Source organism: Giraffa tippelskirchi, chromosome 4 (assembly GCF_054371585.1).
Source record: "Giraffa tippelskirchi isolate mGirTip1 chromosome 4, T2T-mGirTip1v1.2.pri, whole genome shotgun sequence".
NCBI lineage: Eukaryota > Metazoa > Chordata > Mammalia > Artiodactyla > Giraffidae > Giraffa > Giraffa tippelskirchi.
The window spans coordinates 114,661,848-114,685,206 of record NC_137278.1 but is presented as its reverse complement, the minus strand read 5'-3'; the positions used below and the strand labels follow the sequence as shown (position 1 = coordinate 114,685,206).

General features: G+C 39.8%; 1 protein-coding gene across 9 annotated transcripts in view; it reads right to left on the bottom strand.

Annotated features, from left to right (window-relative positions):
* Nucleotides 1-23,359, bottom strand: part of METTL25 (methyltransferase like 25) — a 316,231-nt gene that overhangs the window by 86,992 nt on the left and 205,880 nt on the right. For 2 of the 9 annotated variants that reach the window (XM_081594867.1, XM_081594863.1), the window contains exon 13: nt 20,419-21,123. The exons of the other annotated variants lie outside the window; for them this stretch is intronic. The gene's annotated coding sequence lies outside the window, so the exon portion shown is untranslated. Of the gene's footprint in view, nt 1-20,418; nt 21,124-23,359 lie in introns of those variants that run through there. 9 annotated transcript variants of the gene reach the window in all.

The following is a 23,359-nucleotide window of genomic DNA, read 5'->3' as shown; positions in this document are numbered from 1 at the left end:
ATCACCTCAGATATGCAGATGATGCCACACTTATGACAGAAAGCGAAGAAGAACTTCAAAGAGCCTCTTGATGAAAGTGAAAGAGGAGAGTGAGAAAGCTGGCTAAAAACTCAGCATTCAAAAAACTAAGATCATGGCATCTGGTTCCATCACTTCAGGGCAAACAGATGGGGAAATAATGGAAACAGTGTCAGATTTTATTTTGGGGGGCTCCAAAATCACTGCAGATGTTGACTGCAGCCATGAAATTAAAAGATGCTGGTTCCCTGGAGGAAAAGCTGTAACCAACCTAGACAGCATATTAAAAAGCAGAGACATTACTTTGCCAACAAAGGTCCATCTAGTCAAAGCTATAGTTTTTCCAGTGGTCATGTATGGATGTGAGAGTTGGACTGTGAAGAAAGCTGAGCGCCAAAGAATTGATGCTTTTGGACTGTGGTGTTGGAGAAGACCCTTGAGAGTCCCTTGGACTGCAAGGAGACCATCCTAAAGGAAATCAGTCCTGAATATTCATTGGAAGGACTGATGCTGAAGCTGAAGCTCCAATACTTTAGCCATCTGATGTAAAGAGCCGACCCATTAGAAAAGACCCTGATGCTGGGAAAGATTGAAGGTGGGAGGAGAAGGGGACTACAGAGAATGAGATGGTTAGATGGCATCATTGACTTGATGGACCTGAGTTTGAGCAAGCTCCAGGAGCTGGTGATGGACAGGGAAGCCTGGTGTGCTGCAGTCCATGGGGTCGCAAAGAGTCGGACATGACTGAGCAACTGAAATGAACTGAACTGAACTGCATTGAGTTATCCCCCCAGCTCAGCCCCTGCTTTTCAGATTTGGAGCTGCCCCCATAAAGGCTTCTTCACTTCACATCACACTCCACTAATCTACAAATAAAAAACAGTGCTAATCATCATCATTGAGCTCTCTGACTGCTGCATTTGGCAATAAATCTATAAATCTGCTATTGGCAATAAATCTCTAAGGACCCCCTGCCTCTAGAAACAACCCTAAAAAGTTCTGATGCTACATTCCCCAAACATAAATTTCTCTTTACTTTGAAATGCTTCTGTATGATAATTTCTGCTAAGCTGAGCAGCGCGATTGTGTGTTGTAGATAAGGCCACTTCAGTCAGTAAAAGTGGCTAACACTTTTACTCATGCCAACAGAAGTCAAATAAATGGTTTTCAGAGACATGTTTATATTCTCTTTACATGAGTTCTTGTTTATCATTGACCAAGACTCTGGTAACTGGGAGTGTATGACTGGTTCCCAGAAGGCCCTTGAGTTCTACCCTGCTCCTAATTTTGAATTTGACATACTCAAAACTCAGATAAATACCAAGAAAGAAAGACACCACTGAAGTCTTTAAGCTAAACCCATATCGCAGAAGGACATGTGTACATATTACTAGAGTGCAAAATATTTCTCTTAGCATGTTTTTGGAGCAAGAATCTCTCCTATTTAAATCAAATGACCCAAAGAGTGTTTTATTTAGGAAATGTTCTACTCAAGTTCAATGCATTGTTATAAGTTGCTGTCGGGGTTTTTTTTTTGCCCATTTGTATAACTGACTATGGAAAATTGAAGGTGTGTTAGAGTTCACCAAAGAACAGAACCAATAGGAAATATACATATATAGACATATGCAAGAGGAGGGTTATTATTGGAATTGGCTCATGTAATTATGGAAGCTGAGAAGCCGTACAATCTGTCATTTGCAAGCTGAAGAACCAGAAAAATCAGTGATGTAATTTAGTCTGAGTCCTAAGGCCTGAGAACTGGAGAAATCAGTGATGTAGGTCCCTGTCTGAGTACGAAGGCCTTAAGAACAGGAGGCCGCCTGTCAAAGACAGGGGCGGATAGACATTTCATCTCAAGCAAATAGAGCAAATTTGTCCTTTCTCTGCCTTTTTTTTTTTTTTTTAATCTGCTCAGCCCCTCAATGGACTGAATGATGTGCATTCACATGGGTGAGGGTGGAATTTCTTTACTCAGTCTATTGACTCAAATGCTAATCTCTTCCAGAAACACCCTCACATAGATACACCTAGAAATAAAGCTTTTACCAGCTATATGGACATCACTAAGCCCAGTCAAATTGATGCATAAAACTATCCATTTCATAAGGGCAGTGGTGGAAGCTATGGATTAGCTCCGTTGAAATAACTTGCAACCCCTAAGAGTATGAAGAAAAACACACATTTCTTAGACAACCTTGTAGCTAGGACTTTTCACCTGACTTCAGTTTCACCAGTGAGATGCCTTCATCCAATACTAAGTCAGATGGGATTCTCTGGGAAGAGAACCAGGGTGTAAGGTAGCCAGTTTTCAGGCACAGATTGTGGCAGAAGTGACTGGTTCTGGACCCAACAGCTCTAGGAACAACTTCCCAGTTTAGCAGACAATGTGCTACTTTGGTAAGTAAGTTACCGAAGTGAAGGTAACTTTTCTGATTATAGCAGAAGGAAAACTGTTCTGCAGATTGGGGCTGGCCTCTGTGTGCTCAGCATGGAGCCTGTTCCTTCAGTCCAGCTAAAGAAATTATAAGCATCCAGTTCCCTGAAATAAACCTGCAAGCTGAGGGATCCTATTATCTGCGATTGAAACTTAAAGAAGAGCCAAGAGAAAAGGAACTTAAAGAAAAGCCAAGAGAAAAGTAAATTAAACAAGAGAGCCTTTAATATTTGTTGATTATTCATTTCCCATTTACTGTTCTAACTTAATTTCAACTTCTAGAACAACACTATGGAGTAGGTATTACAATTTTACAGAAAAGGAAATAAAGAGGTGAAGAAATTCACAAAGAGGTGAAGAAATTTACCTTGGGTCACATAGTGCAAAAGCAATAAAGTCATGATTTGAAGCCAGCTCTGTGTTATATTAAGTCCCATGAGCATAGTCACTGAGATGTTAAGCCTCCCCAGCGAAAAGGAAAACTGAATCACTCTCAGCAATTTGGCAGGTTGTGACTGAGGGCAATTTTTGTCCAGATCAAGATATAAAAATTTATTATGCTCTTGAATACTATCTCAGATTCATTGTTACTGATCATGATCTGTATTTCTTAAATGTTACACATTTCCTTTTTCTTAGGTAGGAAGTGACTCTGGGTGGACTATTTATGAGTTAACCCATTGATGGCTTGTTGTTTAAGAGCTAGGTTGATGGATCATTTCTGAGTTCTGAGAGTACATTTATGTTCAGCATATGGTTTTGTTGCCCATCAAATAAGACTTTAGCCTGCCCAGAAAATAAGGCTCAACTTGTACTTAAGTGACCAACCATCCCAATTGCCCATCCTGGGAAATCTCATAGTCTCAAGCAAACGAGGATGTTCGGTCATACTATTTAGGCCCTCCCTTCTCAGTCTGTTCTATCTGCCCACCACTAACAGCTTTGATTTACAGAAAGTCCATCACAACCAAGTTTTTCTATAGCCACTAGGCTTTTCAGAGAGCAAACCCCTGTCCCCTCTGTCTCCTAATGAGCCTGGTTCCCCGGGGCAGTGATCTATGATCTATGGTTTTCTTCCTTTCCCAGAGAATCAAACAGCCCACACTAGCCTTGACTGCCTGGTTCTTTCTTGAGGCACAAATGGCACAAAATACCCTTCAAAGCAGAAATAACTGAAGACAGGCAGAGAGTTCACTTTTGGTAGCATGGCAACCACTGCTGGCTGCTTTTGAGGCTGCTTGTTTCTGTAAAAGTTATTTTGCATAAACTTATTTGTTAACTGGGCTAGAAATTTTCAGTTCCCCACAAGTCTTGCTTTCTTACAGATTCTTTTCCCTCTCAGGAAACTTCATGATCCAAAAGAGATTTGAAGATATCGCATGAATAATAGGAAATATCTTTCAACACACTTCTAAGTGGTTGAGAATGTCCCTACATTCTCAGGCTAAATTACTGGAGGTGATTTCTTATTCCTTTGACAAGTAAATGACAGAACAAAACTGCACTCAAATATCATTTCCCTTCAATTCAAGATAAAACCTCACTCTACATTCCATTCAGCCAGGTAGAGGCATCACAAAGACAATTGAAGATTATTAGAGGAAGTGTTTAGTGATTACCCACCCATTCTCACCTCCAAACAAAAGGAAATTACTGGCTATCATAACTTGCTGTCTACTGTTAACTTACTTCAGCTCAGTTCAGTTCAAGCGATTAGTCGTGTCCGACTCTTTGTGACCTCATGGACTGTAGCACGCCAGGCCTTGCTGTCCATCACCAACTCCAGGAGCTTACTCAAACTCATATCCATTGAGTTGATGATGACATCCAACCATCTCATCCTCTGTCATCCCCTTCTCCTCCATCGTCAATCTTTCCCAGCATCAGGGTCTTTTCCAATGAGTCAGCTCTTCACATCAGGTGGCCAAAGTATTGGAGTTTCAGCTTCAGCATCAGTCCTTCCAATGAATATTCAGGACTGATTTCCTTTAGGATGGACTGGTTGGATCTCCTTGCAGTCCAAGGGACTCTCAAGAGTCTTCTCCAACACCACAGTTCAAAAGCATCAATTCTTCAGCGCTCAGCTTTCTTTATGGTCCAACTCTTACATCCATACATAACTAAGGGAAAAACCATAGCCTTGACTAGATGGACCTTTGTTGGCAAAGTAATGTCTCTGCTTTTAAATATACTGTCTATGTTGGTCATAGGTTTTTTTCCAAGGAGTAAGCGTCTTTTAATTTCATGGCTGCAGTCACCATCTGCAGTGATTTTGGAGCCCCTCAAAATAAAGTCTGTCACTGTTTCCATTGCTTGCCCATCTATTTGCCATGAAGTGATGGGACCAGATCCCATGATCTTAGTTTTATGAATGTTGCATTTTAACCCAACTTTTTCACTCTCCTCTTTCACTTTCATCAAGAGGCTCTTTAGTTCTTCTTCCCTTTCTTCCATAAGGGTGGTGTCATCTGCACATCTGAGGTGATTGATATTTCTCAGGCAATCTTGATTCCAGCTTGTGCTTCATCCACCTCAGCATTTCTCATGATGTACTCTGCATATAAGTTAAATAAGCAGGGTGAAAACATACAGCCTTGATATAATACTTTCCCGATTTGGAACCAGTTGGTTGTTCCATGTCCAGTTCTAACTGTTGCTTCCTGGCCTGCATACAGATTTCTCAAGAGGCAGGTCAGTGATCTCGTATTCCCAACTCTTTAAGAATTCTCCACAGTTTGTTGTGATCCACACAGTCAAAGGCTTTGGCATAGTCAATAAGGCAGAAATAGATGCTTTTCTGGAACTCTCTTACTTTTTCGATGATCCAGCAGGTGTTGGCAATTTGATCTCTGGTTCCTCTGCCTTTTCTAAATCCAGCTCGAACATCTGAAAGTTCATGGTTCACGTACTGTTGAAGACTGGATTGGAGAATTTTGAGCATTGCTTTAATAGCGTATGAGATGAGTGCAATTGTGCAGTAGTTTGAGCATCCTTTGGCATTACCTTTCTTTGGGATTGGAATGAAAACTGACCTTTTCTGGTCCTGTGGCCACTGCTGAGTTTTCCAAATTTGCTGGCATATTGAGTGAAGCACTTTAAAGCATCATCTTTTAGGATTTGAAATAGCTCAACAGGAATTCCATCACCTCCACTAACTTTGTTCATAGTGACGCTTCCTAAGGCCCACTTGACTTCTCATTCCAAGATGTCTGGCTCTAGGTGAGTGATCACACCATCGTGATTATCTGGGTCATGAAGATCTTCTTTGTATAGTTCTTCTGTGTATTCTTGTCACCTCTTCTTAATATCTTCTGCTTATGTTAGGTCCATATCATATCTGTGCTTTACTGTGCCCATCTTTGCATGAAATGTTCCCTTGATATCTCTAATTTTCTTGAAGAGATCTCAAGTCTTTCCCATTCTATTGTTTTTGTCTATTTCTTTGTTTGATCACTGAGGAAGGCTTTCTTATCTCTCCTTGCTATTTTTTGGAACTCCCCATTGAAATGGGTGTATCTTTCCTTTTCTCCTTTGCTTTTTGCTTCTCTTCGTTTCTCAGCTATTTGTTAGGCCTCTTCAGAAAGCCATTTTGCTTTTTTGCATTTCTTTTTCTTCGGGATGGTCTTGTTCCCTGTCTCCTGTGCAGTGCCATGAACCTCCATCCATAGTTCTTCAGGCACTCTGTTTATCAGATCTAATCCCTTGAATCTATTTCACACTTCTACTGTTTAATCGCAAAGGATTTGATTTAGGTCACACTTGAATGGTCTAGCAGTTTTCCCTACTTTCTTCAATTTAAGTCCGAATTTGGCAATAAGGAGTTCATGATCTGAGCCACCGTCAGCTCCCAGTCTTGTTTTTGCTGACTGTATAGAGCTTCTCCATCTTTGGCTGCAAAGAATATAATCAATCTGATTTTGGTATTGATCATCTGGTGATGTCCATGTGTAGAGTCTTCTCTTGTGTTGCTGGAAGAGGGTGTTTGCTATGACCAGTGCGTTCTCTTGGCAAAACTCAATTAACCTTTGCCCTGCTTCATTCTGTACTCCAAGGGCAAATTTGCCTGTTACTCCAGGTGTCTCTTGACTTCCTACTTTTGCATTCCAGTTCCCTATAATGAAAAGGACATCTTTTTTGGGTGTTAGTTCTAGAAGGTCTTGTAGACAGTTCATAGAACTGTTCAACTTCAGCTTCAGCATTACTGGTCAGGGCATAGACTTGGATTACTGTAATACTGAATGGCTTGCCCTGGAAATGAACAGAGATCATTCTGTTGTCTTTGAGATTGCATCCAAGTACCGCATTTCAGACTTTTGTTGACTATGATGGCTACTCCAATTCTTCTAAGGGATTCTTGCCCACAGTAGTAGATATAAGGTCATCTGAGTTAAATTCACTCATTCCAGTCCATTTTAGTTTGCTGATTCCTAAAATGTCAACATTCACTCTTGCCGTCTCCTGTTTGACCACTTCTAATTTGCCTTGATTCATGGACCTAACATTCCAAGTTCCTATGCAATACTGTTCTTTACAGCATCGGACCTTGCTTCTATCACCAGTCACATCCACAGCTGGGTGTTGTTTTTGCTTTGGCTCCGTCTCTTCATTCTTTCTGGAGTTAGCTCTCCACTGATCTCCAGTAGCATATTGGACACCTACTGACCTGGGGAGTTCATCTTTCAGTGTCCTATCTTTTTGCCTTTTCATGGGCTTCTCAAGGCAAGAATACTGAAGTGGTTTGCCATTCCCTTCTCCAGTGGACCACGTTTTGTCAGAACTCTCCACCATGACCCGTCCATCTTGGGTGGCCCTAAAGGGCATGGTGCACAGTTTCATTGAGTTAGACAAGGCTGTGGTCCACGTGATCAGATTTTTTAGTTTTCTGTGACTGTTGTTTTCATTCTGTCTGTCCTCTGATGGAAAGGATAAGAGACTTATGGAAGCTTCCTGGTGGGAGAGACTGACTGAGGGGGAAACTAAGTCTTGTTCTGACCAGGGCGGGGAGGGCGGGGCCATGCTTTTCTGTTGATGGGTGGGGCTGTGTTCCCTCCCTGTTGTTTGACCTGAGGCCAAACTATGGTGGAGGAAATGAAGATAATGGTGACCTCCTTCAAAAGGTCCCATGCAGGCACTTTTACACTCAGTGCCCCTGACCCTGCAGCAGGCCACCACCAACCCATGCCTCTGTTGGAGACCCCTGGACACTCCTGGGCAAGTCTGGGTCAGTCTCTTGTGGGGTCACTGTTCCTTTCTCCTGGGCTCTAGTGCACACAAGGTTCTGTTTGTGCCCTTCAAGAGTCTGTTTCCCAGTCCTGTGTAAGTTCTGGCAGCTCTATGGTGGGGTTAATGGTTACCTGCTCCAAGAGGGCTTATGCCATACCACATCTGCTGCACCCAGAGCTCCAGCCCTGGCAGCAGTCCACTGCTGACCTGTACCTCCACAGGAGACACTCAAACACAGTTCTGTCTCAGTCTCTGTGGGGTCTCTGGGTCCTGGTGTGCAGAAGGTTTGTTTGAGACCTCTGAGCATCTCTGGTGGGAATGAGGTTTGATTCTAAATGCAAATTCTCCCCTCCTACCATCTTGCTGGGCTTCTCCTTTGCCCTTGGACATGGGGTATCCCCGCAAAGTCGCTCCAGCACCGCACAGCTGTCGCTCCAGCGCCTACAGTCTTGCTAATTTACTTAATTTTACTTACTTTTACTTATTTTATGTCGTGTTAATTTACTTACTCAGTTTTATTTCCCATTACTTCGTAGTCTTTTTGACATTTTAACTAGATAATCTCACTAATCTAAAAATAAATGCTTCAGACAGAAAAACAAACAAACAAATTTACAGTTACCAAATGGGAGAGGGGGATGGTAAATTAGGAGTTTGGGATTAAAATATGCGTAGTACTATATATAAAATATATAACCAACAAGGACCTACACTATAGCACATGGAACTCTACTCAATATCTTATAATAACCTATAATGGAAAAGAATCTAAAAAGGAATATATATATATATATATATATATATATATATACATACATACATACATACTGTCAACTACAAATTGGCACTTACCAAGAGCATTGCCAAGGACTGAACAGCAAAGGCATTTGCCATCTGCCTCTATGGAGATTGAACCCTGTGCTACTATAGCTGTTGACTTTCAACAACCCCTGAGGGAGTTCAGGGTGGAGTGAGGCACTCTGTGCTCCAGGGAATCTGGTGGGACAGGTCTTTAGATAGTTGGATGTTTTCAGGAACAGATTTTATGATCTCAATCCTTGCCTCTCCTCATATCTAGAGAAGTACTAAATCCCTTCATGGTTATATCAGATCCTCATGACTAACAAAAAGCCTTTTGTAAAATGAGTGCTTCATGGTATTGAGCTCTCCCTTCACCAAAACCTTATATATTGTCTTTCCCCCACTGCCACTTTGGAGCAGTCTCTCAGAGCTATCTGAGATGCTGCCTCCAGGGCTGCAGTCCTCATTTTGCCCCAAATAAAACTTAACTCACAACTCTCAAGTTGTACATCTTTTTTTTTTAGTCAACAATACATACACACACATATACATACATGTATATATGTATGCACACACACATATATATGTAGAACTGAATCACTCTGCTCTACACCTGAAACTAATAACATTGTAAATCAACTATATTTCAATAAAGTTTAAAAATAAATAAGCACTCAGAATGATTTCCCAATCCCTGTCTATTCTATTGGCACCATTAGAGTGTTCACTCTTCTGCTTTTTGCTGATACAAATCAGCTCAGCTAATTACTGTTATGACTGCCGTTACTATCATTACCACTACTGCTCCTACTACTACCAGTGCTACTGCTATTATTACTACTACTGCTAAGACTGGGACTATGACAGCAACTACTGCTTCAAAATCATTAATCATTAATTATCTCTGCATCATTAATAAGTGCCTTGGATGAGCTTGACTCTGTTCTGAGCGCTTTACAATAACTGTCTCATTTGAATCTTTATCACAACTCCATGACTGACTATTATTTATGTTTCAATGGTTGAAGAAATTGAGGTGTGAGATATTCAATAACTTTGTCCAAAGTCACAAGGAAAATAGGTGATGGGAATTGATGTGAACTTAGGTCTTTTGGGCTTTAAAATTCACATGCTTAAAAACTCCGATGTTGCTCTAACCAAGGAAATCATCCTTAATAATTTCAGTTGTATTAATTTAATACTTTTTTCTCTATGACTCTCAGTTTCTATATATTTATATATTCATATAAACAATGATAGTACGTTTTAACATTGTTATTTTACTGAATGGCATGCATATATATTTTCATTCATCGAAATAGTAAGAAGTGTATTTCTCTACTTCTGAGCCAGTGATAAGCATAGAGATGAAGCTGAATAAACAGGACTTCAGTAGAATATTGAATCTCTATGGTTACTTTAACAAAGTAACCAAATTACTTCTAACAACATCTTTTGAATTTAAAAGTATAAGATCTGGTGTCAAATAAATGAAAAGACAATGACCTGTTATAAATAATATATAACATTCTGTGGGCTCAATGAAACACTTATAATTGATATAATATGATTCTAGAGTTAAATGTCTGTATTTTACAAACAATATAAATTTCAAAGCATGTTACAACAAAATATTAGGACTAGAAGACACTTACTAAAGTACTGAAGTAAAATCGCTCAGATGTGTCTGACTCTTTGTGACTCCATGGACTGTAGCCTGCCAGGTTCCTCCGTCCATGTAATTCTCCAGGCAAGAATACTGGAGTGGGTTCTCCAGAGGATCTTCCTGACCCAGGGATCAAACCCAGGTCTCCCACATTACAGGCAGACTCTGTACTGTCTGAGCCACCAGGAAAGTCCCTCTGGGCCACCAGGGACCCTGAGAGAGATGTTAATTATAACCATCTGCCTGTTGGCCAACTTTTTCTGGGTTATGTGTTCCCGTTTTTGAAGTTCTTTAGGAAAATAGTCAATATAATCTTCCTTTTGAATTTATAATCGTGATTTGGGAGCATAATATCCAAGTTGCTGCTTCAATAATCCCCTCCTCTTTATCACCCAGGTGGTGCTAGTGGTAAAGAAACTGCCTGCCAATGCAGGAGACATAAGAGACCCAGGTTTGATCCCTGGGTGGGGAAGGTCCCCTGGAGGAGGAAATGACACCCCACTCCAGTACTCTTGCCTGGACCATCCCATGGACAGAGGAACCTGGAAGGCTACAGCCCATACAGCCCATAGAGTCAGACATGACTGAAGTGACTTAGCATGCCCTATTACTGCATTGTTAGCAAATTGACCAGTTTCCTAGGGTACTTCAGTTCTCCAAATACCCAGCCCTGAGTTAATCTTCAGCAAATTGGCCTTAGCCATGACTCAGTTTTAAGTTCTTCTCCCTTCTATTACCACTCTTCAGTTTGACTGTTAAACGCATATTGAATACCTCTCTGTATAGAGCATTTTAACTATTTAACTTCTGACATTGTAGAAAGAGAGACAGGTGAGGAAGAAAAACACGATGTGATAAGGGAAGTAGTGTTATTTTACTTAATAATCACCATAGGAACAGAACATAGGGAACATATGCTTTTTTAAAGGGACCATTAAACATTATGATACTTAGGGAAAAATAATACACTGGCTCCAAAATATGAAAAGACAACTAAAATGCATGAATATTTATTTAAATCCTTATAGAACATACCATTATGTCACGATAGTTTAGTGAAAGTTTACGATGTTTTGAATAATACTGCTTGGGGTTAAATCCTGGTTATGTCATTTACCAGTTATGTGACCCTGGGCAAGTTACTTAATCATTTTTTTTCCTTTCCTTATGGAACATGGGTAATCCTTACACATAGGATGGCTGTGACAATGAAACAGACATTAAGTGTTCCGACTGTGGCTGTTAGCATGTAAATGCTCCAAAAATGTAACTATTATTAAATATCAACTTTGCAGGATGTGGATGGTTTTAGTGTTTGTTTACCATGTGGGGTGTGATCATCAAATGTACGAGTGCCCAGGGCCTTGGTGATCTTAAAATGTTTCTTGGCAACTGTGGAGGTATGTGCATTCTGCTTAGGGAGCTCAGGGAAGGGCAGAGAGAAGGGGAAGCTTGGGATGAATCTTGGTCTTCTATCATCTGTCTTTCTGATTCTTCTGTGATTCCTTATCTCCAGGTCAGAAAAAGGAAACTGAGGATTAACTATTGTTTTTCTCATTTTTTGAATGGGATAAATTTGCCTTTCCATCATGCTTTTGGACCTGTGCCTGACATTAATTTTTTTTTTTTTAACTTTTTCCCAGGCGTTTTTGTTTTGTTTCCTTGGCCTTTGCTCTGTTATTTTGTCTTCTTGGGTTCTTTCTGAGAATACCGGTTCATAGCAATATTTTTTCCTTCTTTTTTAAAAAGATAAATTTCCTTCAACTTTGATTTAAAAAAAGCTCAAATATGCTTGTTTTTGCTTAACCAATCCAGTAAAGTAAATTGGAAAACTTCTGGCAACATGAACACTTCTTGGAGAAGGGCAGACAAGCTTATAATGTAGCTAGAGATAGCTCTAGTTACCATTACAATTCAATTTGTCTTCTTTCTATGGAGGGAAAAGTATAAAGGCATACTGTGACATGAATCCTGGAGTGATTCTTAACACATTCGTTGCCTCTTGTTAGTGGCAATGTGAAATCTTGACAGCTAGAAATGAGCTGTATAAACTAGCATTCTGGTTGTCTGGAAATATTAAGAACTTTGGAGATGTTACTTGTGTGCTCAGGCTCTTTGCTTAAAGACTGAAACTTTCCCCTGTGTGCTTTACTGGCATGAGATTTTTATTTTTAGAACCTGAAAATAATTACATAGCATGTTAAGCCCAGACTCTTGCATATAGAAACAACCCCATGCAATGGAGTCCCAGATTTGTCAAAAAGCTTATTTGATATTGCAATTTGAGGAGAGAGAAAGGAAAAGAGACTTTCCTTCATAATGAATCCAATTGGGAATTTTTTTAATAGAGAAAAGATCATACTAATACTGTTTAGTGTTCCTATATAAGATATAATAAAACTTAAGAAATATTTTAGCTCTTATTAAGTTTTCCAATATCTCCTGGTATAAGTTTCCTCATTTGTAAAATTAAGTTGATAATACACAGTTTTATTATAAGGATTAAAGGAGAAAATTTATGAAATGATATTATTCTTGATACCTATTAGGCCAAAAAATATATGTGATTTTCCTTCTTTCTTTCTAAAGGATAATTCTGAGTTTATCCCCTTAATCCAGAAATCCTGACCACTCATAGACAATCAGATGGCTGTAATTAATTTTAAAGTTGGTGATAGAGAAAGAGATGGGAAGGCCCTGAGACTCTGAATATCCCCATCTTATCTTTCTTGTTCCTAGAAGTCACCAAGAAGATAAGGCCGTGCTGTGTATACTCCTTTTCACTCTGAGGCTTTGGCCCTAAAGTACACCACACCCAGGCTGAGCTACACTGAGCCACATGGATGACTGCTCTCCAAGGCCCAGAGCTTTTTCTCCTAAACCCTATGTGAATCTGGCTCTCCTTTTGGTGGAGAAAATTCTTAGATGAGAATAATAACCCTGCTATGGAATGCTTCTTCCCCACTCATGAAGAAAGTGCCACTAGCAGAAACTCTCTGCCTCTTTCAACCCCTACATCCCTCTCCTGCATGAGACTTTGGGACAAAGGGTCCAGCATATGCAGCTCAATCAATTCTGAATTCCCACTCTTCTTTTTGAGAGTCAGCTGCTTGCAGGAGGCAGATCCTCTCCTCTGCTCCTTCTTGCTGCATTTTGTAGGGGCACCTCCCCGCCATGGGACATTCAGTGGTGGCCAAGTGTCACCTCTGAGTGTCTAAGTCTGAGGTTCAATATAAGGAAGTACATTGTCGCCATGCACCCAAGCCATATTTCCCAATATTTAATGTTAATAAGGTGGTATTCTCCCCCAAGGGCCAATTTCTCTGATCTCCTTTGTGATTCTGAGCTTCTGCAGTGAGTCAGGCACCTCTTGCAGTCAGCCTCATATTCTTTTGGTCTCCCTTTCACACCAGCCATGCTGTAGTAACCAACTCTGTGTAGGTAACCAACCTTGACAGCAGTTCACCTCACTGGACCTCTCTCTCACTCTCTGCCACAGGGCTTTTCAAACTCTACAGCTTTGGATGCCTAAGAAATCTTTCCCAGCACTCACGCTTGCATGGCATTGACACATGTCCTGCCCTCACGCATGCACAACTCGGATCACCAAGGGAGTTATTAATAACACTCCTTGACCCACACAGGAACAGGAGCTGGTGGATAAACACTTTCTTCTCACTGGGGCACAGTTCCAAGGTGTATATTACATAGACCTGAAAACATTCCCAAATGAGATAAAACCCATTTGCTCCCAGTCATGAACTTCTCAGGAAGTCACTGTTGTACTGGCTTTCTTTTGTCATGGGCTCAGTTTCCACCCTTCACTACCATTCTCTGGAATCATCTTCTAGGAATGAACTATCTGCCTGCAAACCGACGTGTCAAGCTCTTCTGTCAGGGGGCAACCTAGGCCAAGGGGCTTCCCAGGTGGCGCCAGTGGTAAAGAATCTGCCTGTCAGTGCAGGAGCTGTAAGAGACGTGGGTTTGATCCATGGGTCAGGAAGATGCCCTGGAGGAGGAACACCCCTCTCCAGTATTCTTGGCTTCCCCTGGTAAGTCATCTGGTAAAAAAACATCTGCCTGCAATGTAGGAGATCCTGGTTCAATTCCTGGGTCAGGAAGATTCCCTGGAGAAGAGACAGGCTACCCACTCCAGTATTCTTGGGCTTCCCTGGTGGCTAAGATGCTAAAGAATCTGCCTGCAATGTGGGATACCTGGGTTTGATCCCTGGGTTGGGAGGGTCCCCTGGAGGAGGGCATGACAACCTACTCCAGTATTCTTGCCTGGAGAATCCCATGGACAGAGGAGTCTGGTCAGCTATTGTCCGTGAGGTCACAAGTAGTCAAACACAACTGAGCGTCTGATAATAACCAGGGAGCTTAAGCAACAGAATTCAGTGGAATCTGAGGATCAAAATAATACTGAGCATGAGAATTTGGATCAGGAATTTTCCCCCCACTTTGGCTCATCACTGAAACTCTGTTGCTTTGTCCACCAGCAAAGGCAGTTTCAACATTGGCCAAGCCAGCCTCAGGAGAGTGCACTCAAGTCTCAGGCTGCTTTGGTTTAACCTTGAAATGAGCAGGTACCGATTTCTCTAAGATGGTATGGCCTGTGCAGAGTTTTGATGAGTAACTTTTGAATAACAGAGGCCAAAGAAATATTTTCTATTTAACTATGTTATTAGATAAATTGGGCTTCCCTGATGGCTCAGACAGTAAAGAATCTGCCTGCAATGCAGGAGACCCAGGTTTGATCCCTGGGTCGGGAAGATTCTCTGGAGAAGGGAATGGTAACGTACTCCAGTATTCTTGCCTGGGAAATCCCATGGACAGAAGAGCCTGCTGGGCTACAGTCCATGGGGTCACAAAGAGTCAGACACGATTGAGCAACTAATACTTTCACTTAGATCAATTAGGTAAATGAGGGCTTTAGACAGCAATTGAGATTTCTGAGAGTTTACAGGAGTTCTATTGTGCAAGCTTCTAGCTTCAAGTCATTTGTGCCAGTCCTGGGTAGGGAGAAATGCTATGTTGCCTCAGATTCTGTGCCATTGTCCTGTGCTTTAAATTGCTTTTAGGACTCAGGGAGGAAGCTGCTGAGGACAGAGGCAGATTTATCCTGAAGCTAAATAAGTTATGGTTTCAGGGCCCCTGCATTGCATGGGTCCCTTCCAATATGCTCACACGACTATGTTTTCATGGAATCCAAGAATTAAGACATTTTCACTGCAGTTGCTTAGAGACTGCTTCTTTTGACAAATGGCTGCAGGCTGCCGTGGAGTCTTGCTTAGGGTAACTGATTTGGAGATACAATGGAATTGGATTCAGTGAGATATATTTATGTGGTTCACAGTCCCTTTCAGAAAGTTACTGCTTGTCATCCCTGAGTGGGAATAGTTTCTGGGAGTTCATCAGTGCTCACTGTCTTGCCTCACTGAGCAATCATATAAAAAGTGCAGGCCCAAAGTCCATGTCATGATAGAATAGAAACATATGAGCAGAGGAAGATAAACAAGGCCTGACATGTGAACTATTCTCCTACCTCCAAACACACAACATTAGATGTGGTTATTCTTTTTTCATTAATCCCTGGTCCAAATGGAGGTTCCCAAACAACAGAAATACATTTCATGAATATACCTAGAATTCATTGTATTTCTTTTATTGACGGCTTTCAGGTAGAAACTAACATAACAGAATTCCTCTTTGAAGCACAGCTCCATAGCACTATGATGAATTCTAAATATATATATGTCTGTGAAATAAAATATTTGATGGGTCCCTATGGCCATTAGCAGGTGGCACAGTTGGTAAAGAATCTGCCTGCAATGCAGGAGACGTGAGATGTGAATTTGATCCCTGGGTCAGGAAGATTCCCTGGAGTAGGAAACCCACTCCAGTATTCTTACCTAGAAAATGGCACAGACATAAGAGCCTGGAGGGCTTACAGTCCATGGGGTTGCAGAGCGTCGGACACAACTGAGCACTGAGCGCACACAATTAATAACAATTCAATCAACCTAAGAATAAGCTAGATACCTTCTTATACTCTCTATAGCACATTATATAGGGAGTATCATCACTGTAAGAAGAGGAGATCAAAAAGCATGTAACTAAAAATGTAGGAGAAAATTACTACCAAAGTATTTAAACAATAAAATATATTATTTTTTGTAGATATGGTAACATTTGCCAGATTTTAAAAGTTGATAATTTACTGTGTTTTTTTCTATCATTCTCAGTCACTATATATTTTTCATATCTAATTTTGTATTCAAAATTCTGTGCTATTTTTCCCAAATTATATAAAGCTTCGAACCTACAAAACCTAATTTTTGCCCCAGGTAGATGGGCTGACTCCCTGCCTTCATTTGTTTACAGACCCTTTTATGTTTCTTCAACTATGCAGTACCAAATTTGCTTTGGGCTTCCCTTGTGGCTCAGATGGTAAAGAATCTGCCTGCAATGCAGGAGACCCAGGTTCGATCCCTGGATCAGAAAGATCCTCTGGAGAAGGAACTGGCAACCCACTCTGATATTCTTGCCCAGAGAATCCCATGAACAGAGGAGCCTGGCAAGCTACAGTCCATGGGGTCACAAAGAGTTGGACATGACTGAGCGACTAACACACACACAGTTTTGCTTTGAAGATATGTTTCCTGACTTTGCCTTTAGATTTTGGAGATATAAAGAGTTAACTCACACATGAAGGGGTACTTGGTACCCATATTAAACTCTAGGGTTCTAAAACGACTAAAATAACTAGGAGTCTTGTGCCTGGGATGTTCTGGTTCCAGAAATTAGTTTTGTTCAGGAGATGAAGGAGAAACCAGAATAGTTTGAAAAACATCCTTCGGTCTTATTGTCAGAAAAGGAGCAGCAGGATAAGAACCAAGAAGTAAGCAAGAGGAAGAAATCCTTCTTCCTTAGGTGGAAGTTGAAATTTTAAAGGCGGACCAGAGAGATATGGATGGAAAAATTAGATCATGAAGGCTAAAACAGAAAGAGAGAAAATCACAAAGGAGATAAATATGGTTTTAACCTTCCTGAAAACGTGATTTAGAAATGGGTTTCATGTTTGACTTACTGTTTAACTGAAAACTACACTGGGTTATGACAGAATCTAGCCAAAAAAGAGAGAGACAAGGTCTCAGAAAGCTTCGTGGAATAAACTTCCCCAAAAGGGGGTAGGAGGGAAGTTCCCTAGAAAGAAACTCTGTTGAAACCACAATTAGCATCTATACTAGGAGTTATCTGGAAATTATCCCCTTAAAGATTGTGACAGCTGTTTGAAATAGTTAAATAAATTGGACTGGTCTGCAAAAGGAAATCCAGAGGACCAGCATAAAATATTCAAATGATTACTGAGGATCAAAGTGAAATGAAACTCTTACTGCATCTAGGGGGAGGAACAGCTATTGCCTATATCCTGGGGGAGCCAGATTAAGAAATTCATGTAATTGAGATTCCAAGAGAAGGTGCAACAAAGTTATTCAAGGGACGCCAACTCGGAGAATAATAGATCAAGGTCAGGCTTTGGACAGAGGTTGCTCTGTTGGGAGAATTCCTCCTGGGTGAGAATATCCAATCCACAGACATGAAGGTGGCCAAAATTTATTTGAAAAATAGTTGCTTTCGGAGGACCAGAGCTCACTCATTTCCTATTTCTTATTATGAAAGATCCTCACTGAGCCAAATTTATGAAAAATGGTTAGACAAATAAATATCTGTCCAGAAAGCAAAGTAACAATGAAAAAAAAACCAAGATCTTAAGATTTTGTAAATGGTACTGATTTTATACTGATTAGGGAAGCAAAGGGCCCATTTAAGAAGCAGATTCAAGTTTCTGAAAAGTATTGAGAGGTGACTGAGGCAGAAAAAGATATAATAACAAGAGAAATGCTATTCATGTTCAGTTCAGTCACTCAGACGTGTCTGACTCTTTGCGACCTCATGAACCGCAGCACACCAGGCCTCCCTGTCCATCACCAACTCCCAGAGTCTACCCAAACCCATGTCCATCGAGTCGATGATGCCATCCAGCCATCTCATCCTCTGTCATCCCCTTCTCTTCCTGCCCTCAATCTTTCCCAGCATCAGGGTCTTTTCCAATGAGTCAACTCTTCGCATGAGGTGGCCAAAATATTGGAGTTTCAGCCTCAACATCAGTCCTTCCAATGAACACCCAGGACTGATCCCCTTTAGGATGGACTGGTTGGATCTCCTTGCAGTCCAAGGGACTCTCAAGAGTCTTCTCCAACACTACAGTTCAAAAGCATCAATTCTTTGGCACTCAGCTTTCTTTATAGTCCAACTGTCACATCCATACATGACCACTGGAAAAACCATAGCCTTGACTAGACGGACCTTTGTTGGCAAAGTAATGTCTCTGCTTTTTAATATGCTGTCTAAGTTGGTCATAACTTTCCTTCATGTTCAGCAAATTACAAATGTGAGAAATTTCCATGTCTTAGGAGCACGTAGCAGGGATATCAGTCTACCCTGGACCCCAGAGGTACATATTAAAGACTCGAGAGAAGCTTCGGTATTTGAACAGGTTGAGGATGACTTTTCTGCTGAAACAAATGTGGAGATGAAAGAGAAATTACCCAGGAGGCAGGTTTCTTCAACTTAAGCAATTTCACACCAAGAGGCATTGTCAAAATCTTCTGTAGCAGGACTGAAACTACTGGATATCAAGTGGAGTCTTTGTGGTAGATTCAACTAACATTATATTCAGTTCAGTAGTGGAGGACCAGAAACACTAGGATGGATGAGCAAACAGAAATTAAGAAGTATTTTGTTGCTGTTCAGTTGATAAGTTGTTTTGGACTCTTAGCTACACCACAGACTGCAGCATGCCAGGCTCCTCTGTCCTTCATTATCTCCTGGAGTTTGCTTATATTCATGTCCATTGAGTTGGTGATGCTATCTAACCATCTCAAATCTGCCATTCCCTTCTCCTCCTGCCTTCTATCTTTCCCAGCATCAGGGTCTTTTCCAACGAGTCAGCTCTTCACATCAGGTGGCCAAGGTATTGGAGCTTCAGCATCAGTCTTTCCAATGAATATTCAGGGTTGACTTCCTTTAAGATTGACTGGTTTGATCTCCCTGCAATCCAAGGGACTATCAAGAGTCTTCTTCAGCACCACAATTCAAAAGTATCAATTCTTTGGTGCTTAGCCTTCATTATGGTCCAACTCCTACATCCATTCATGACTACTGGAAAAACCACAGCTTTGACTAGATAGATTTTTGTCAGCAAAGTGATGTCTCTGCTTTTTAATTTGCTAAGTTGGTCATAGCTTTTTTTTTCAAGGAGCGAGTGTCTTTTAATGTCATATCTGCAGTCATCATTCAATTAAATATGCAAAAGATACCTCAGCTTACGACCTGATAATTGGGACTACCACCACAAGAAATTCCTAAACTTGCAAAAGGCAGGGATGTCAAAAATGTCACTCTCTGAGAGAGAAAATCATATGCATAGGTGAACTTTTTACCACTTGTGGTATAATCATACTGCCAAAATTAATCTCTAGGTGGGACATCTCTTGAAACTAAATTTAAGGTCCCAAAGGCGTAGACCTTGGACAGCTGACCTTGGTTTGATTCCCAGCTGGTGAGGTTGAAACATACAAGAGAGTGCTTAGTTTCTGCTATGGTCTTTGATAACACTAAATTCTAGGTCTGGAGGACTGCATCAAGCCTGATGACTGGCTTATTTTCTAAATATTTTGGGTATAGAACCGTTAGAATATTCTGTTTCCTATTAACCTTTGGACTCTGAGGCCCTGGGTATTCACTTACTTGAATTTCAATTCATAGAAAAAAGTACATTTGATTTAAAATTTTTAATTACTTTAACTTACAGGTTTTGAACTTTTGTTTCTTTAGGAAATTTACCTCACTGAGAAGACAATTTGATTTCTAAATTTAGTCTTAGGTTATAACTTTTGGTGAGATTTAATCTTTAAACTTTTTCCTCAGGAAATTCATAATAGGAGAGGTTTATATTGAATCCAAACAAGTGAATAATGTGTGTATATAAATTAAAACAATATCTGCCCAGAAACATATATTGAGATAATGGAATTTAAAATTTTTAATTTATTAATGAGGCTTCAACTGTTTCACATAAAAATATTTTAATAATTTAAAACCTGAAGTTTATGTTTAAAATGTTGTTGTACTTCTGTTAATCTTGTAAAGCGAGAAAAAATAAGAGCTAAAATAACATAATTTCATTGCCTGAAAAATAAAATAGCTGTTTTGATGAGCAAAATGACTTTTAATACTTCTTGAATTTTGTGCAGATTATGTTAGAGAAAAGTTAGTGAAAAAGTTCAGAGCTCCAGGTAACATTTCAGAAAAATTTCCAGATGTTTTAATTTAGCACTGACTTAATCACTGTATTTAATTGTCACTGGATGATATAAACCATTTTAAGTATTTTCTTCAGTTCAGTCACTCAGTCGTGTTAGACTCTTTGCGACCCCATGGACGGCAGCATGCCAAGCTTCCCTGTCCATCATCAACTCCTGGAGCTTAGTCAAACTCATGTCCATCAAGTAGGTGATGCCATCTAACTAATGTCTCTGCTTTTTAATATGCTGTCTAGGTTGGTCATAACTTTTCTCCAAGGAGCAAGTGTCTTTTAATTTCATGGCTGCAGTCACCATCTGCAGTGATTTTGGAGCCCCAAAAAACAAAGTCTTTCACTGTTTTCATTGTTTCCCCATCTATTTGCCATGAAGTGATGGGACTGGATGCCATGATCTTAGTTTTCTGAATGTTTAGTTTTAAGCCAACTTTTCACTCTCCCCTTTCACTTATATCAAGAGGCTCTTTAGTTCTTCTTCGCTTTCTGCCATAAGGGTGGTGTCATCTGCATATCTGAGGTGATTGATATTTCTCCTGGCAATCTTGATTCCAGCTTGTGCTTCATCCAGACCGGCATTTCGTATGATGTATTCTGCATATAAGTTAAAGAAGCAGGGTGACAATATGCAGCCTTGACATACTCCTTTCCCAATTTGCAACCAGTATTTTCTTGATAAAATTTTATTTACTTCCATTCATCAAATAAACTTTGTAGGGAGTCAAATAACATTATTATAAGACCTTGGATTACAATCATGAAAATTGGAAGAATAGTTTTACTTCAATGGATGATGTTTTGTGCCAAGACTGCAAAGGCTTCATTTATGCATTTAATAGAAATTGTGAAATGGGATGTTTAGAGATTTGGCTTTAACTTCGAATAGTTTAACAAAGATTCAATACAGCCTTTAACTTTACAATCAAAAAATATATCTTGGTTACAAATGCTGATGTTAATAAACAAATGATAAAAATGATTGTATATATAAAATTAAATAAAGAAAAGTATGATAATGAAGCAAATGAAATTAATGTAAAAATCATATTTTAAATAAAGTAAAATAAGATACCATTTCAATAGAAATTAGTAAAGTACCACTGATCAAATGAAAATGCAATTGTTTTGATAACTGAAGAAAAAATATCTTTCATTTTATTAATTCTGAAAATTGTCCAAATAAGCTTTGCAAACTTTGTTCAATGAAGTAGGGGAAAGAAATCAGTGAAATTAAGCCCATTAAATAAATATTTCAATAAATTATTTTATGACTCAGTCAATAATAGAGATACTGAATATATAAAAATTTCATACAGGATTTAGATAACAAAGGGAATTGATCTTAATATTGATTTATATATTAATTTATATTACTATACAGATTATATATTTTCACAGTTAAAAGGCTAAATTTTTAAAACATTTAGTTTGTATTATTGAAATAAGAGCATAGTCTGAGAGAGTAGCACCATGAACAAATTAATGGATATTCCTTATTAAATTACATGTCATCTAAAATGAATAACTTTAATTGGGAAGCTGAAAAGGTTGATGAAACTCCAAGATCATGGCTTACATAATTTGTTACAAGTCTATCAAACAAGATTATATATTAAAAAAATTATAAAAATTAACAAATAACTTAGAAATTATTGGAATTATTTGATCACTGATTTTTACTACAGGATATCATTATTTAGGATTTTACAATATATTGTATATTTAGAAACTATAAGGAACTCTATTTTAAATACTGATTTATATTACTATAGAGATTATCAAATCTTTTATACATGAACTCTAAAAAAAGAGGATACTTATTTTCTCTATCTGCCAGTTCGTCATCTCACAGAAAAAGAGAGCACTTACATCTTTGCAAGGGCTTTTTGCATAGCTCAAATGGTAAAGAATCTGCCTGCAAAGTGAGAGAGCTGGGTTCGATCGCTGGGTCAGGAAGATACCACGTCAAACCTCTCCAGTATTCTTGCCTGAAGAATTCCATGGACAGAGCAGCCTGGTGGACTACAGTCCATGGTGTTACAAAGAGTCAGACATGACTGAGCGACTAACACTACATCTTTGCATATGCCAGCCCTCAGGAAGCAGAAAGGGTAAGAAGATATGTCTTAGTGCCTAGCACTTCCAAGGACTGGGCAGCCCATCTCCGGACATTTTAGGCTGGCATAAGCTACTATCATCGTCGATCAGGAACATGGGGAAGAATAAGAGGGAACTGAAGATAGAGTTCCAGAGGAGGAGAAAGGAAAGGGGGCCTGGCCTTACGGCAGCTGTAGACCTCAGTGCACAGTCTGTCTTTTAGAGAGACCCTGACCTCAACTCCATGATCTAACAGAATGTTCCTGAAGTTGGCTATATTTGTTTTCTATTGCTGCTATAAGAAATTACCACAAAATTAGGTTTAAATTTTCACCTGTTTATAGTTCATAGTTCTGTAACTCCAGAGTCTTGAAAGGGAAAAAGCAGAGAGAACTGACAGAGATGCACCGAGGCACAGGGGAGAAGGCCATGTGAAATGGGCCAAAGAACTAAACAGACATTTCTCCAAAGAAGACATACAGATGGCTAACAAACACATGAAAAGATGCTCAACATCACTCATTATTAGAGAAGTGCAAATCAAAACCACAATGAGGTATCATTTCACACCAGTCAGAATGGCTGCTATCCAAAAGTCTACAAGCAATAAATGCTGGAGAGGGTGTGGAGAAAAGGGAACCCTCTTACACTGTTGGTGGGAATGCAAACTAGTACAGCCACTATGGAGAACAGTGTGGAGATTCCTTAAAAAACTGGGAATAGAACTGCCATA